Below are 13,502 nucleotides of genomic sequence, written 5' to 3' on the forward strand. Positions count from 1 at the left end.
ATGCTAAAGGCTTTGACTGTGTGGATCACAACAAACTGTGGAAAATTCTTCAAGAGATGGGAATACCATACCACCTCACCTGCCTCCTGAGAAATCTGTATGCAGGTCAAGAAGCAACAGTTAGAACCAGACATGAAACAATGGATTGGTTCAAAATTTGGAAAGGAGTATGTGAAGGCTGTGTATTGTTATCCTGCTTATTTAACTTATATGCAGAGCACATCATGTGAAATACCGGGCTGGATGAAGCACAAGCTGGAATCAAGATTTCCAGGAGAAACATCAATAATCTAAGGTATGCAGCTGATACCACTATTCTGGCAGAAAGTGAAGAGGAACTTAAGAACCTCTTGATGAAAGTGAAAGAAGAGTGAAAAATCTGGCTTAAAACTCAACATTCAAAAAACGAAGATCATGGCATCTAGTCCCATCATTTCATCGCAAATAGATGAGGAAACAATGGAAACAGTGAAAGACTTTATTTTATTGGGCTCCAAAATCACTTCAGATGGTATCTGCAGCCATGAAAATAAAAGATGGCTCCTTGCTCTTGCTCCTTGGAAGAAAAGCTATGACAAACCTAGACAGCATATTAAAAAGCAGAGACAACACTTTGCAAACAAAAATCCATCTAGGCAAAGCTATGGTTTTTCCAGTAGTTATGTATGGATGTGAGAGTTGGACCAAAGAATTGATGCTTTTGAACTGTGGTGTTGGAGAAGAGTCTTGAGAGTCCCTTGGACCTGCAAGGAGATCCAACCAGTCCATCCTAAAGGAAATCAGTCCTGAATATTCATTGGAAGGACTAATGCTGAAGTTGAAGCTCTAATACTTTGGCCACCTGATGTGAGGAGATGACTCATTAGAAAAGACTCTGATGCTGGGAAAGACTGAGGGCAGGAGGAGAAGGGGACGACAGAGGATGAGATGGTTGGATGGCATCACTGACTCAATGGACGTGAATTTGAACAAGCTCTGGGAGATGGTGATGGACAGGGAAGCCTGGCATGCTGTAGTCCATGGGGTCGCGAAGAGTCAGACATGACTGAGAAACTGAACAACAGCAAGAGTATTATTAACTAAATTTTGTTCAAATTTCACAGAATTTTATGCGTGTCCATTATTTCTTTTCATATCTTACTTGAGACTCCACATCGTATTTAACTGCGTTGAGTAATTTCAGCTGCATGCAACAAATTCTGGGAAATTTCTTTTCATTTTTATTCTATTACAAATATTTACTATTTCCTTATTATGGCTTCTTGGATACACCTATCATTTAAAGTGGACATTTAATTTCCAAATACATGGGATTTTTACAGTATCTCTAACGTTAATTTTTCATTTTGATTTTAATTTCTCAATTAAATGCTTTCTTCTCTGCAATTACCCTCCAGTTTTCCAGTCTTCTATCTTTATTGAAGCTTTCAATGGCTAAGTTAAAGATCTCTCTTGGGGAATGTCACATTGTATTTGAAACTATGTGGGTTTTTTTCAAATATCTTTTGATATTTATCTCTAACATTATTCCACAGTGATAAGAGAACAAACTCTGTGTGATTTCAATACTTTTAGACCGTCAAATTTTTGCACCTGGATATGTTTCAGGGTCTCCTAGTTTATAGTCTATGGGAACTTGAATAGAGTTTATATCCTGCTGTTGTGTGAAAAGTCTATAAATCTTAATTATGTTGAATTGGTTCATGGTGTTTTCAAGTCTGCTATGTCCTTCTACTTTTCTGTCTACTCATTCTATTAACCTGACAGTTTGATATTGAAATTCCAACTGAAAATCTTAATGTATCTACTTAAGAAATAATTGTAATATACAGTGGAACTGTATGTAACTTCATTCTGTATTTTCCAAGTCTCCTCTAAATGTGTTATCATATTTTCATAAATTAAAAATTAAAAAAGAAGCCCAAAATAGTGCATAGACAAGCCAAAAAAAAAAAAAGTCTGTTTTTCATAGGACTTTCAGCTCAAAGGTGATGGAGTAATTCCGCTTGATAGTGACTTAGAATCTGCTTTAATAGACAGTAGGATGGTAGTTGGGGTGTGTCTTGTCTTTAATATGTGATTTTTCTCAAAAGTTTGAATTTTATGTAGGTTGAGTTAGGACCTTATTGCCTGAAATGGACAGGGATACGTGATGAAACTTATAGAAGGAGTTTAGTGGTAGAGCTTTGTTACTGAATCTTTTAAAGTCAGTTTTATTTGAATGGTCTGTTTTATTTGGCTGGCCTCTTTTGCTCAGAGCAATTTTTCAGTAAAAGTAACAAGACATGAAAAATACAGGAACACCTCAAGGGGCATCAAGGTGAAAACTTTTATAAGCAAGATATTTGTTCAGCTCATCCTAGATAATTTAGCAACTTTGTCTACCACCCTCTGAGATCATGTAACTGAATTTGAATGTTATTGAGACTACCAGGAATACACTGTCAGAATATGTATTTTGCTAATGATTTCATACAGAATGACTAACCACTTAATTAAATTGTAGAAAGAAAACATCCCACTTGTTTTTCTTTGAGTGTTTTAGAATTGATGAGCCATTCTGAAATTACACATTCCTAAACAACTGTATTCAAAATTATTTTTTCTCCTCTTTGAAAATATCTCAGGCAACTATGGTAGGCTACCATCCACGGGGTTGCTAAGAGTCAGACACGACTGAGCAACTTCACTTTCACTTTTCACTTTCATGCATTGGGGAAGGAAATGGCAACCCACTCCAGTGTTCTTGCCTGGAGAATCCAGGGACAGAGGAGCCTGGTGGGCTGCCGTCTATGGGGTCACACAGAGTGGAACACGACAGAAGCGACTTAGCAGCAGCAGCAGGCAACTATGCTTAAGGTGTTATAGTTAGACTAATTATGGATTTTTTTCCACAAGCTTTCATGAGTTGCTATTTTACTCACTAGACTTTATGCCTTTGGAACTCACTATACCTGTTACCGTACAAGTGTTTGTGTCCAATCAAGTGTTCGTGTGCAAAACAGGACTGTTAATACAAGAGGGTGTGGGTAAGGGGGAGGTGAGGCAGAAGTGTTGGATCGTCTGTGGATGCTTTTTACGCAGCATCTCTATGAGTCAGCCTCCCACCACTGCAATTCTATGTCTGCAGTTCCAGTGGCCTTAACCCCAAGCTCTTTGTTCCACTGGACTCATCTCTGATCTCCCAACCTCAGCTTTTCAGTGAGACGGTCTCTGGCCATGCCCTCTAAAGTGGCATCCCCAGTAATTCTCACTCTAATTACCCGACTTATTTGCTTCTTTATCAAAATATGTTTATTTTTATTATCCATGGATTTAGCTTCTCTCTTGCCTGCTCTGTGCTATATTGCATCCCTAACGTCCAGCAAGGTGCATGGCACGCAAAAGTGGCTTATTCAGTATTTTGCTAAGCAAATGAACGACAGATCCTTCAACAGTCCTGGGACGGAGATAAAGGTACCCTCAGTTCACAGAAGAGGAAACAGTGCCAGAGAGATTATGCGACTTGCCACACAGCTAAAAATGGAAAAGCTAAAATTTAAACCTAAGTGTTTCTGACTCAGAACTTTTTCCTGCTCCATTAAAGTTTCAATTATTTGGCTTTTAAGACCTTTGGGTAAATGACATTCTTTTAATTGTCATAATATTATTACTCTTTGTGCAGGCAATTGTGCTCCTATGTTAACCTCATATAAGCTGCACAGCACCTGAAAAAAAGTTAATGTTTAAATAAGCTAACAGCACATGCAGTTTAAGCAACCAAGGAACAATTTATTTGGCTTTCTTTCCCCTAAAAATATCTAGTGCTTTTAGTGACAATCTTGATATTCCCATTCAAATGTTTAGATCTTCTCTACACCAAGGCTATTTCATTTTTTCTCCAGGTACTTCCCTGAAACCATGGTGAGTTTCCAATTGTTGTTGTTCAGTCCCTCAGTCAAGTCCAACTCTTTGTGACCCCATGGACTGCAGCACACCGGGTTTCCCTTCCTTCACCATCTCCTGGAGCTTGCTCAAACTCACATCCATTAAAACAGAAAAAATACCTATGGCATAAATTGTCTGCCCTACTTCATTATTAAATGGGTAAAACTGAATTGAGGGGAAACGTAGCATTTATGTGCAAAGTGTTTGTCTAGTAAATAAACAAGTGTGTTTCTGAAGAAATTGAATCTTCAAATCATATGGGTTTTTAAAAACTGGTTTAAAATTCTAGTTGTTACGTCTTATATGTTATCCATTAAAAAACATCTATTTAATAACATATTTCATGAAGCAAGTAGGTATAATCAGGTATCAAATTTCATTAGCTAGTAGCATTTTTTTTTGGAGAAGGCAATGGCACCCCACTCCAGTACTCTTGCCTGGAAAATCCCATGGATGGAGGAGCCTGGAAGGCTGCAGTTCATGGAGTTGCTGAGGGTGAGACATGACTGAGCGACTTCACTTTCACTTTTTACTTTCATGCATTGGAGAAGGAAATGGCAACCTACTCCAGTGTTCTTGCCTGGAGAATCCCAGGGATGGGGCATCCTGGTGGGCTGCCATCTATGGGGTCGCAGAGAGTCGGACACGACTGAAGTGACTCAGCAGCAGTAGCATTTTTACAGATATAGGAATTATTCAGTATGTATAATGTATAATAAAGTGAATATTTTCCCTGAAAAGCTCAGAGGAATATGTATATATATATTGGACAGGGAAATGGCAACCCACTCCAGTATTATTGCCTGGGAAATCCCATGGACAGGCGAGCCTGGTGGGCGCAGTCCATGGGGTCGCAAGAGTCAGAACATGACTTAGCAACTAAACCACCACTATGTATATATATGTGTGTATATATATATATATATATATATATATGGCCTTCCCTGGTGGCTCAGATAGTAAAGAATCCGCCTACAAAAAAAAAAAAAAAAAAAAAAAAAGAATCCACCTACAATATGGGAGACCTAGGTTTGATCCCTGGTTGGGAAGATCCCCTGCAGGAGGGCTTGGCAACCCACTCCAGTATTCTTGCCTGGAAAATCCCCATGGACAGAGGAGCCTGGCATACGGTCCATGGGGTTGGAAAGAGCTGGATACGACTGAGTGGCTACACATAGCACATATATTTGTGTGTGTGTGTGTGTGTGTATATATATATATATATATATATAATGTAATCATCACTGCTGCTCACCAAATATTGTTCTTTTTTCCAGGCATATAGTAAGATTTCCCTCTCTGCCTGCTGATATTTGGGTTAGGCTTTGGCAGGGATGTGTGAACAGAATGTCACATGTCACTGCTGGACCCAGAATAAAGAACTGTTTGCACATCCCGGTTTTCTTCCCTCAGTGATTATGAAGCTCAGAGATGGGGCCTACCCCAGCTTAAGCGCAGAGGATAACATAGAGCAGAGCTCCCTAGACAACCTGTAACGGGCATGTGGCAAGGGCAAGAGATGGATCTTGGCCTTTTGAGCCCCTGAGAACTTCCTGTGGTTCGTTAAGCATCATCAAGCCTGTCTTACCTAGTGTGTATGTTTTTATTTTTAAACCAACAGAGAAGCCTGCTGTTCACTGTATTTCATCCACATGACAGAAGTGCCTGAAAACCACATGGCTGAGGGGGAGTCTAGGTGGTGATATGGGTCCAAGCACTTGGTTAAAAGGTAACCAGATCTAGTTTCAATTCTGCCACCACCTACCTACCTCTGGGATCTGGCAACTCAAATCATGTGATGATCTAACTTAAATCAGATTCTGGTGGTTTGGATCCCATTGACTCTGAAATTTCTTTCACAACCATTAGCTTTTTTTTTAAGTGCATTTTTTTACTGTTTATTTTAATAGGAGGAGGCAGATGTCAGAAATAATAATTTAAAGTTTAATTCTTATAGCATAAATATTTACTGTGGATTTAATTATTCTTAATGACATATCTTTTCATGAAATAGTTTATGTGGTTATAGACTTCAAAATTTTAAATGTTGATATTCTACTTATTAAATATATCTATCCTATGAATTAAAAAGTTTAATAAATTGCCCACATATTTTACAGTTTTTAACTTTTAAGAAGCAATTTGGCTTCTCTGGTGGCTCAGATGGTAAAGAATCTGTCTGCAATGCAGGGGACCTGGGTTCGACCCCTGGGTCAGGAAAATCCCCTGGAGAAGGGAATTTCCACTCCAGTATTCTTATCTGGAGAATTCCATGACCATAGGAGGCTGGCGGGCTATAGTCCATGGGCTGCAAACAGACATGACTGAATGACTAACACTTTCACTTTATCCAGATAGTAAGGTTTATTGGATATCATCAATCTTGAAAACATTCATCTAGCCATTTACAACATCTTGGTATGTTATAGTACCCCATTTCCCAAACAGATCTTAACCAGTTGTTTCTATGTGCCAATTATTTTTTTAATTGTACTGTCAAATCATTATGCATAAGTGATATAAAATAGCTCCAACTAAGCGGATAAGGGCTTTTGCATGGTAGGAATTGTGCAGAAGTTTAATAACTGATGAAGGGCAATTAAGGAGAAATCAGAGACAGAGCCTACATGCTTTAGATAGAGTGCTAAAGCCAGTTAACAATGAATTCTTCCTTGGTTAAGGAAAAGACATTCTCTTCTCTGTTAGCACCTGAAATTCTTAATTCATAAAGGTAGACTGAGAATCTAGTTATAATAAGGAATTTTTTTTCAAAGAAACAGCAGAAGTAAAGTCATCATCTTACATTATCCAGGCTTATAGAAGGTTTGGCAGGTAGCACCTTCCCATGTGACCCCCTCTCAGAAAGGAACTCTTAGACCTCATAGTTTGTGGAACAAGAAGTCTTCTGTATGACAAAAATCCTATGCTGTTGCCAATAGGAATCAAGGTCAATATTTTTAATTTGGGTCCTTTGAAAAATAAACATTTATTTGATTACATCTTCCTTCCATTTAGGATTGAGAAGTTTTTGTTTATTTTTTCATTGTTAAAGTTTAAATTCCTCTTGATATGATGATATCTTAATGAATGAGTGAAAATAAATTTCTTTTCAAAAACTCACCATTGAGAGTATTTGTAGAATTAGAATATGTTTATGTAATAGAACATATACATTTATGTATGTAATTCTTTTTTTTTTTCTCTCCTTCAGCAAAGTCAGAAAGTTAGATCTTTTGGAAAAGTATTCAGTTTTCTTTTCTAGACCTCTATGAGAATATGAGATTTTTAAATTTCTTTAGCATGTACAAGTTAGTTTTTTTTTTTATGTTTATGTATAACTCAGAAGGATATTCAAATGATGAATCAGATCGGCATGTTACTAATCAGCTGCTTAATTACTTATAACTTTAAGGCAAATAGCATCAATGTATAGATTAGAAACATCATCAATATCATACTCCCAAGAAGTAAGTTACCTGGTTAAAAATGAAACATGCCTTCGTAATAGGAAAGAATTATCTGAAAGACAGTGTATGATATGGCATAGTCAGATTTTGAGTCAAATATGAAGAGTCATTTGCAGCTGTTGTGGTCTGCATTGCTGTCTATATAGATAATAGTTTATGTAGAACCAAGACATATCAGGATTACTGCCTAACAAATTAATTAACTCACTGCACAATTATCAGAACTTTTTCTTCTCTGTAAGTTAAGGTGGCAAATATGTAAGAGACCACGTGTCCATTTTGTGTGTTTTCTCTCAGTAATACTAAAATTATTGTCATACATGGATCTGTGCCACAAACAGTGAGGTATATCAGTAAGTTTTATGCCAAGAAAATATCCTGGGCTAACTTGATGAGAAAATGAACCTGGTTGCAGTTTGCCCATATAATCGTGCTGAAGTCCAGGGGATCAAGAACAGAAAGTGGATATGGACAAATAAATGAAGGCTGGCTAGAGAGCAGGAAGCATGTCTAATCACGACTCATGAACACCCTGGTTGGTGGCCAATGGCATTGCCACTTGTAGATACCAAGGCTGGTTTTTTTACTGTCCCTGCCAGACCATTCAACATGGGACAATCAGGTTGCTGCCTTTGGACTGCACATTGATCTCTGTTAGACAGTTGAGGCGGAGGCTTCTGCCATTAATAGTTTCTCAGCTGCTTGCATCTTTTGAAATCTTGGTTGGTCAAGCTTGGATTCTGAGCCTATGGCCGAGTTACCAGAAGGGCAGGAAGAGAGTATCTTCAGTCACTTTGGCTTCTGAACCGGGAAGCCACACTTACATAAGTTGAGAACACCCCACGAGAGGCAGTCCCTGGGTGCTGGTTACATAAAACAACCAATGTCCACCAGGAAAGCCTACCTGTATCAATTTTCAATGCAATAGGAAGGACATACAACCAACTGAAAGGTGCATTATAAATATTACTACTTAAAAACATGTTCTTATTATTCATCTGAAAATAGTAGTCTTTTCCCTTAAGTGGCATGTCATAAATTAATGAACTTCAGCCTAACATGATCTCTTAATTTTCATAAACTTGTCCTCTTCTAATTATGATTACATAAAAAATCAGTAGTTAGATTCTGCTTATTTTAAATACCGTCTTGAGAAAGTATGATGCATTTTGGAGTGATCTCAATTGCATGTTAAATTTATATCTCACTTTGTGTTTCAGATTGCCTTCATTCTCTCACTCAGTAAATATTTCTGGAGCACCTGGGCACTGGGAATAGACCAGGGCACACAGCAATCAACCCTGATTCTCATGGAACTGATTATTTCCTTTGCTTATAATTATGTCCAGTTTTGGTCTTCCCTGTAGCTCAAACAGTAAAAAATCTGCCTGTAATGCAGGAGACCTGGGTTCGATTCCTGGGTTGGGAAGATCCTCTGGAGAAGGGAATGGCTACCCACTCCAGTATTCTGGCCTGGAGAATGCCATGGACAGAGGAGCCTGGTGGGCTACAGTCCATGGGATTGCAAAGAGTCAGACAAGACTGAGTGGCCAACACTACTTCTACTACTCTGTCCAGCTTTAATCCTGTGTTCCTTAGACCCTTCAGCCTCAGGCGTGGGAGTAAAACACTGCAGAGTCATTTCCATCCACTGCTGGGGAGTTTACTTCTTATCTGGGCAGCTATGAAACTGGTACAGCTTCTGATGTTAAAACTGAGTGAAACAAGTCTTCTTAAATTACCATAATCCTACGTGTTTTTCCCAGATTTGCCTTTCCAACTATGTTTATTACTGTTTTTAAGGATCTTATTCTTTGCATTAGTGGGTATGAGGCTCTGAAAAGAAGCAGTGCTCTTGAGGCCGTATTATCTTCTTGTACAAGAGCAGGTGTGATGTAATTGCATGAATTTGGGGCATTTAAGCTTACTTCTTCCCTGACCCCTGTTCCCATTAGTTCTCACCTGTGTGTCAGGAGTGATACTATTTCAGTCTCCATTATGGAAATTCTATAGATTGAAGTGATTTTATTCACAAGCCATTCCCCCCACCCCCTACCCTTTTTTTTTTTACTCTGTAAGATCTGAGAATAGGGCAAGGAACAGAAGGAACAGTTCAGTTCACACTGGCAAGAAGATGGCCTGAAAAATCAGGTACCTTTTTGTCTTTAAAATATTCCTCTTATGTTCATCTTAATTCTATGTCCAATTGTCCTCTTATTAAAGAAATGCATTTAAAACTTATTTTCTTCATCTTTAATGTTTTGCATTTTTAATATGCTGTGCCTGTGAGGTTTTGCTTCTTTTATTTTCTTCTTTTTTCTTTATAATCTCTTTGCACTGTAGTGTGGCATATTGATCAAAGAACTCATGTAATTTTTTTCAATTCTGGAGAATTTTCACTCATTGTCTCTTCAAAACTTGGCTCATTTCCATTTTGGCCATTTTCCCTTTGGGACTTTTAGATACATGTTGGAATTCTCATTTTACAAATCACGATAAATTCTATAATCCTGTGACCAGACCATAAATTTTTAGCTCTGAAAATTCATGACAGACTGAAAGAGCAGAGTTACTGCTGCTGCTGCTGCTAAGTCGCTTCAGTCATGTCCGACTCTGTGCGACCCCATAGACGGCATCCCACCAAGCTCCCCCGTCCCTGGGATAAGTTGCTAATATTTATCACTTGCCTTTACTGAATAAGAATGGACTGCCTGTCCTGAAAGATATAAAATAAAGCTTCTATTTCCTCTGATTTCCTTTTTCAGCAGATATTAAGAGAGCGGATGTGATGACTGTATTGTCAATGGTAACAAAGTGTAGGCAACCCAAGAACGCTGTCTTAATTGGACAGCTTCCTCCACGAGTATATAATGTCCTACTCTCTGACCTTGATCTGTGTGCCAATGAAGTTCCCACCACTTACAATGACTAACTGGGTTACATATCTTGTTGTAGGGCTTTGAGTGATATGCATACATCTTGGCTAAGGATAGAAGTCAAGTCTAAATTACTCTGAGACAGAAAAAAAAAAAAGATTCTTGAAAACACTAGGTTTTGTGGAATAGAATGCCTTACCCACCTGATCAACTTGGGTCAGAGACGTTGATAAACCTCTTCTGTTTTTTCAATTTATTTTTTAAACTTGCTATTTTTGTATTGGGGTATATCCAATTAACAAACCATGCTGTGATAGTTACAGGTGAATAGTGAAGGAAGGGATAGTTAGGGAGTTGGGATGGACGTGTACACACTGCTATATTTACAATGGATAACCAACAAGGACCTACTGTACAGCACAGGGAACTCTGCTCAATGTTATGTGGCGGCCTAGGTGGGAGGGGAGTTTGGGGGAGAATGGAAACCTCTTCTGTTTCAAAATGTGATTGGTGATGGATGGAAGAAAAGGAATATTAAGTGGCTTTCCTCAGCTCCTCTGCTACTTGGGTCTGATTCGGTGTCATCTGTTCTTGACGTTTTAGGCAGAGCATTCTATTTTAGCCCATAAAATAGAATGGGCTTCAGCTTTATAAAGTGAAAAACAAAAGAAGAATTTTACATTAGTGATGATTTTTGGCCCCTAATTAATTGAATGGCTACAGTATTGTGTCTCCAATATTCAGAGAAGCTTAGCTCGTAACTGGGCTTATAATGTTACTACTTACATTGCACATTTTTATTGAAGGTTTTCTATGATATCAGCACTGAAATTTTAGTGAGAGATAATAAAAAAAAAGATATGTCTTCTAATAGGAAACATCAACTTATTTACCAAATGCTTCTTGAGATCTGCTCTGCCAAGTGCTTGAGGGAAAATTCTAGTGTGCATCATAAAGTAGATGCCATGTCCTTGGCATTCAGTTCTCACCAATTTTTTAAACCGGAGGATAATTGCTTTACAATGTTGCAGATGTCTCTGCTAGTTTTTCTTTTAAATATCATAAACACATTGGTAGAATACTTACAATGGATAATGTGGTTATATTTTGCATTTCCCTTTACTACTAAAGCTATGGATGATTAATTAAACTTCTGTGAATTTTCAAGTTTAATACCAAATATATGGAGTTTTTTTTTTTTTTTGGTCCAAAATATTTTATGTGCATTTTGATCTTTCTGTTCACATTGAAGACTAGGAAAGATTATTCTAAGACCTCTTTGCAGCTCTCTTCAATTTATATGGTGAGTTGAAAGAGTTTTCACAAGAGTTTTTCTCGTGAAAAACTGTTCTCAAAAGGCAAACACGTAAGATTTGAACTCCTCAGCTAAGATAACCTGCATCTATAAAGAGAAATCTTTATAAAATATCCAGTACAATCCCTACACTCTGGGCAATTAATTGGAGGCAAAACCATAGAGAATAACAGTAATCATCTACCTTTACAATATATAATTTGTATACAGTATTTGAACTACCGGAAGATGGGAGATCAATATATGTAGCATGCATTTACCCATAAATATTGAGAAAAGAAGGCAACATATGCCATTTAAAAAACATTATTCTGGTTAATCTATCAGTTTATGTTGCCTGAGCTTTTGTCTATTAAAATTTAAGCAAGAGATTCTCATTTAAGGAACAAATAACTTCTACATTTAAAAAATGGCTTTTAAAACTAATTTTTTTTTTTTAATGGTACGGGGAGGGAGGAGGGAGGGGGGTCCAGGATGGGGAACATGTGTACACCCGTGGTGGATTCGTGTTGATGTATGGCAAAACCAATACAATATTATAAATTAACCCCCAATTAAAATAAAACTAATTTTTGTGCTGGGTCATCATTGCTCTGTGGGCTTTTCTCTAGTTGCAGTGAGCAGGGGCCATTCTCCAGTTGGGTGCACAGCTTCTCATTGCTGTGGAGCACAAGCTCTCGGGCATGTGGGCTCAGGAGCTGTGGCACATGGGCTTAGGTGCCCCATGGCATGTGGGATCTTCCCTGACCAGGGACTGAACCCACATCTGCTACTGTGGCAGGCAGATTGTTTACCACTGAGCCACCAGGGAAGCCCTGACTTCTACACTTTTAAAAAGAATATTTATCATCAATATAACTAGTGGTGTACTAGAGCCAGTTTGTACCAGCTTATTAGAGCCAACTATCCATATGTTTTCATAATTCTGTGTTCAGTGCTGTTCCATTCTGTAGCTTCAAATCAAGGGTGGTGGAAATATTTATACCATAGAAATTAAAAGTTACTAAAGCTCAGTACCCTACCACTAACTGCAAGGAGCTGGTTTACCACTATATATCATTAAATACAAACATAAAGTGAAAAAATGTTAAATTTGCTTGGAGTCAAAATATAACATTTCAATAGGGAAACATTTGTTTTCTTTTTTTTTTCCAGTGAAGATTATAAAATATGAATGTGTTTATCAAAATCCACTATGCTTTATTAAAATACTATCAGACTACACTGAAGTTCATTGGAAATAATAAATTGAATAGAATAAATATGAAAAAGGAATAAATGTGAAATAAATAAAATAAATAAGAAAAAAGAATAAATTGGTATGTGTTGTCTATTAAAATACTATGAAACTATAATGACGAAAATAGTGTGGTATTGGTACAAGTATAAAAAAATTGAGTAGAGCAAAATATTATACATACACAAGAAAATGACTCTGTCATCTAACCACAATAACATATAAGGAGAGAAAGGTGTTAATATTTACTGTGGGAATAACTAATTGGTGTTTCATAAATTAAAAATAAAATCATTTGTGCCCCTTACCTCAACATTTCAAAATAGAAGAAAGTTAAATATATATAGAAAAAGTAAAAAGAAATGAAATGTTTATAACTTTTTACCAAGTAGAAAACCTTCTAAGTTCTCTCCCTTCAAACTTCTGTTTCCAGAAAGCTGAAAAGTTTGTTGTTCTCACTCCAATAACTCAAGGTTTTTTAAAAACGAAATCCCATCAGATTGCTGAAGATACAAACATTAAAAAAAACCTAAATTCCAGAAAATGATGACCCTTCCCAGAAAAGACAAACAGCTGCTTATATCCCTGGTGGGATTATGGGAGAGAAAGCAGCCAAAATTTATCAGCAACATGTGGGCTAGTGTGACATTAAAATTCCCAAGCACCTGTCCATAGATCCA

The sequence above is a fragment of the Bubalus kerabau genome, chromosome 8, assembly GCF_029407905.1.
Source record: "Bubalus kerabau isolate K-KA32 ecotype Philippines breed swamp buffalo chromosome 8, PCC_UOA_SB_1v2, whole genome shotgun sequence".
Lineage (NCBI taxonomy): Eukaryota > Metazoa > Chordata > Mammalia > Artiodactyla > Bovidae > Bubalus > Bubalus kerabau.